This window comes from Myotis davidii, unplaced genomic scaffold, assembly GCF_000327345.1.
Source record: "Myotis davidii unplaced genomic scaffold, ASM32734v1 scaffold205, whole genome shotgun sequence".
NCBI lineage: Eukaryota > Metazoa > Chordata > Mammalia > Chiroptera > Vespertilionidae > Myotis > Myotis davidii.
The window spans coordinates 2,948,100-2,952,813 of NW_006297573.1; positions in this window are offsets into that span (position 1 = coordinate 2,948,100).

Here is a 4,714-nt window from a genome sequence, read left to right on the forward strand (position 1 = left end):
GTTTGGTCTGTAGGACCTTGTCAAGGTTGAGCAACCTTGGCTATTTGGGGAACTGACTGGCTGCCAAGCTGGCTTCCAGCCACCACCACCTGTTACTTTGACAACTGTAGCTTCAGGGCTACTAGGACCATTTGCAAAACCTCAAGCACCTACAGGAAGCTCAAAGGCACAAGAGGTCCAAGCTGTAGGGACTAAAGAACCCCACGCATTCATCTCCTTCCAATGGTGCTTTTGGCTTCAAAGGAAACCACTTCATTTTTATGACACAGTCACAGTCCTTGTCCTGACTAGCACCATCTGGATTTCAGCCATTATTCCAGTTGTACCTATACTCACTCAGAAAACTAGTTCAGAAGAGGTTTCAGTGACCCAACACCAAGCATCTTTTTTCTTAGAAAGTTTTTCCATAAATCTGAAACCTTTAAAATTAGAGAGTAAAGCACTTCACAATTATAGTAAACTTCAATTAACACAGGCCCTCTCTGTACTATCTTTGCAACATCCTGTCAATCTAGAATTATTTTTTAAAAAATTTAAGTTTAATTATATACAAAGAAAAGAAATGGTCCTTTATAAAGAACAACCTTAATCAAAAATTTTAGATACATTGTGTGATTTTATGTCTTCCTTTTCATCAGTCACGTAAAGGTTCTTTTTAACTATTGGCCAGTAACAATGGGATAGCGGCAGAATCTTTCCCTGGCCTATAAACTAAACCTAGTTAGGAAAAAAAATACAGAAGCACTTGTACTTATCTGAACCCTTTTAAATAAAGACCAGCATGCAAATTCACACTTAGGGTTTTTTTGGTTGTTTTTTGTTTTTTTAATCTTTTTGAAAAATATATTTTTATTGATTTCAGAAAAGAAAGGAGAGGGGAAGATAGAAACATCAATGCTGAAAGAGAATCATTGGTCAGCTGTCGCCTGCATGCCCCTACTGAGGATCGAGCCCGCAACCCAGGCATGTGCCCTGACCAGTTATCAAACCATGACCTAATTCATAGATTGATGCTAACCCACTGAGCCACACCAGCCAGGCATACTTAGGTTTCATGGTTTTGGAACACATGAAATATGATTCCATGTTATTACATAAACTAAATGAAGGCCTGGACCAAGATCACCAATCGGCCTTTTATGAAGGCACACAGATGAGTTGATTAATTTGGGCTTAATGGACATATTTCAACTGGACATTACAGCTCCACTTCCTCATCACCAGAACTATTTATCTTCTCTAATTCCCTCAACGCCAGAACCATTTATATAAAGTCCAAAACCGTACTGGCTCTGAATGGAAGTAGCAAGTAAACTCTTTCTCAATGCCAGACCATATACTTTCATGTTTCTCAGCTAAAATTAAGAGTTTATTGCCAAAGAAACTGAAAAACTAATGCTACCTCTGAAGTCTCTCCTCTTAATATTTTTTTAAAATATATTTTATTGATTTTTACAGAGAGGAAAGGAGAGAGATAGAGAGTCAGAAACATCGATGAGAGAGAAACATCGACCAGCTGCCTCCTGCACACTCCCCACTGGGGATGTGCCCGCAACCCAGGTACATGCCCTTGACCGGAATCGAACCTGGGACCTTTCAGTCCGCAGGCCGACGCTCTATCCACTGAGCCAAACCGGTTTCGGCACCTCTTAATATTTTATGTCTACACAAGAATGTGATGGGAGCAGAGGTAGATGGCAATTCCATACTATCTCAGGACATGCTTCCTAGCGCCCAGAACAGAATCCTGGGCATTTACCCTCCCCTGACATTCCTATCAAATGCTATAACTATTTAATAATTAAACAAATTAATTTAACTAAACTGAAGATTCATCTGGCATTCTTTTCATAGGTACTTTGTTGGCACATATGTGTTTACAGCACTACTGGTACTATTAGAAAAATTGAGAACATACTTTGCTCTAAAGATAACCTTGCCCCATTGGCTCACTGTTCTGGCTGCTACCAACCCTCTTTTCTGGAAGCAAGGGGATGCCAGATGATTTGTGAGCAGCAGATCTTTGCATGACTGTATACATATGCGCACACCTCTAACAGTGGCTATGCAGATGAGAATAGATGGCAGCTTATGGCTCATTACATAGGAGAAGGGAAGAGGTATAAAAATCTACACAACCCCAGTTCCAACACACCCACCCAAGATCACAAGAGCTTCACAGTTTTCAAAAGTTAAGAGTCACTAGTTTGGAAGTAACATATAGCATGGTTCAGTGATAGAAAGCATGGGCTATTAAGTCAGACAAGAGTTACTCATTTATAAAATGAAAAGGATGCATAATTTCTCCAAATCTTGGTTTCCTCATCTTTCAATAGAGATATTACCAAACAGAGCACAAGGATTAGGCACACAGCAGATGCGTAATTTATAAGGTCAAGGTCATGGATATAATCCCACTCAAGGCTTAAAAAAAACCTCACAAAACACATGGTTTCAATCTTCACTCTGAAACTCACATGTGGCACAACAAGTCAATACAAGAGGAAGAGGAAATAAGAGAAAAACAACTTAGATTACATGTCTCCCTACTGGGTTACTCAATGCTATTCCTTTCTAAATAAAGACCAATATGCAAATATGCACACTCAAATTTTAATGATGCTGAGCTTCACTGTTTTGGAACACACATAATACATGAGTTCACCAAAGAAAATACTGCAGAAATTTCACAAAGATACTCATGAACATTACACATTAGCAGGCCTTTTCAACTGTGTATAAAGTAAGTGACCAGATGCCAACAAGCCTGTAGATCCTATGGGAAGTGGCCCTACACACAGGCATACTGGTTACTTTAAGAAGTGAAAACAGGGAACTTGATAGAAAAACTATAGAAATCACAAGCATTCTAGTTGAAAGGTAGCTAATATGAAAATACACTGTCTATACACAACTCACTAGATCCTGGAGGGCTTCTCTATCTTAATAATCCTAAGAGCTATCATTTATGGAAGCTCTATTTTATTCCAAGTTTCTCACTCCCAATTTCTTTAAAAATGAGGAAAGTGAAGTTAAGAGGGGTTTGGTGTTCCAACACAACAGAGTCAATAAGCAGCAAAACTAAAATTTAAAGTTTCGACTTTAGGACTTTCTACTCCAAACCATGCTATGACCCTATAAGCACAGGGCTCAGCATAACTATTGATGTTCATAAATGAACCTGATCAATAAATAAAAATATATGATACTCATGGCAAAGACATAGCAAACATATTTTTGAACTTTATCATCAAAGTAAAAGTTTTTTTTTAAATATACTGATTATAAAAATAACCTCCCACTGACCTAGAAAAGTTGGTTATCCCAAAATGATTCATCCCGAAGAGATTAAAAGAGTCAATAATATACTGCAATTACAGCCACATCTGAAATAAATTCACTCAACTCTGGAAACATTTTAAAATAAAAAATGCAACATTACTGAACATTCTTCCATTTGGGGCTTTCATTGAGGCTTAAATGCTTAACCACTCTGATAATGTCAGAAATGAAAGGTAAAAATGAAGATTACAGTAGGTCCCCAGGTTACCTCGGAGATCTGTTCCTACGGCGCGACGTAACACGATTTTCACCGTAAGTCGGAACCCACCTACATAAGCATCTATGTCACTCTCAGGGAGCACATAAACACTAACGAAACAGTAAAAAAAAAAAAAAAATTTGAAGATAACAATTCCTGACCTTTACCTGTGGTAAATAATAAAAAAACATAAAGGACATATGTACATACGTCAAAATGACGGAGCTTTTCTTTTTATATAAATAAATGGGAGATGGCAATGTAACCACAAAACAACTTATGTCGAGTCCGACATAACACGAGGACTGCCTGTATATGTCTTGTATTTTAGGGATCCCAAAAAATAAGTAAAGTCAGTCAATAATTATTTCAAATTTCTCTTGGTTATAACGGAAAAAAAAGAAAAGCACACAAAACAAAACAACAAAAGAAAAAAACTCACCTCCTTTCAGAGTCCTCTGCTCCTCCCAGAGAAACTAGGACTGGAAAGGGGACCTCAGATGTAAGACATTTCATTCAAACTCCTACAAAGGACCTTCATTTTATGGATGAATAAAACAAAGCACAGAGGCATGAAATGACTTAATCACGGTCTCAGGGTTACTACCAGATCTCCAACATGAAGGTGCCTGACTCTCTAAGTTTACTGACAATACCTGGGTCTAAAGACCAAATGAAAAGTCTGAGGTCAACCATATCCCATCAGTGCGCTCTGGGATCTGCAGGCAATTTTCCAGGCAAGGCACAGAAGATGATGGAGGAGTGGTATAGGGACCAAAGGAAGCAGTACCAACTGAAGTCCACTCAGCCTGGAGCAATAGTGCCAGTTTGCTGTCTGTTACTGGAAACAGGTTGCTGACAAATGTGAGAATAACCCAGAATTAGATAAAATCCAAAAGAGAGAAACTACTCCTGGATGAATATAATAACTATATGCAAAAATGAACCACCAGCCCTGTCGATATGGCTCAGTAATTGAGCATGGACCTATAAACAATAAGGTTAAGATTCGATTCCCGGTAGGGGCACATGCCCAGGTTGCAGGTTCGATCCCCAGTGTAGGGCGTGCAGGAGGCAGCCAATCAATGATTCTCTCTCATCATTCATGTCTCTCTCTCTCCCTCTCCCTTCCTCTCTGAAATCAATAAAAATATATCTTTTAAAAATGAACTA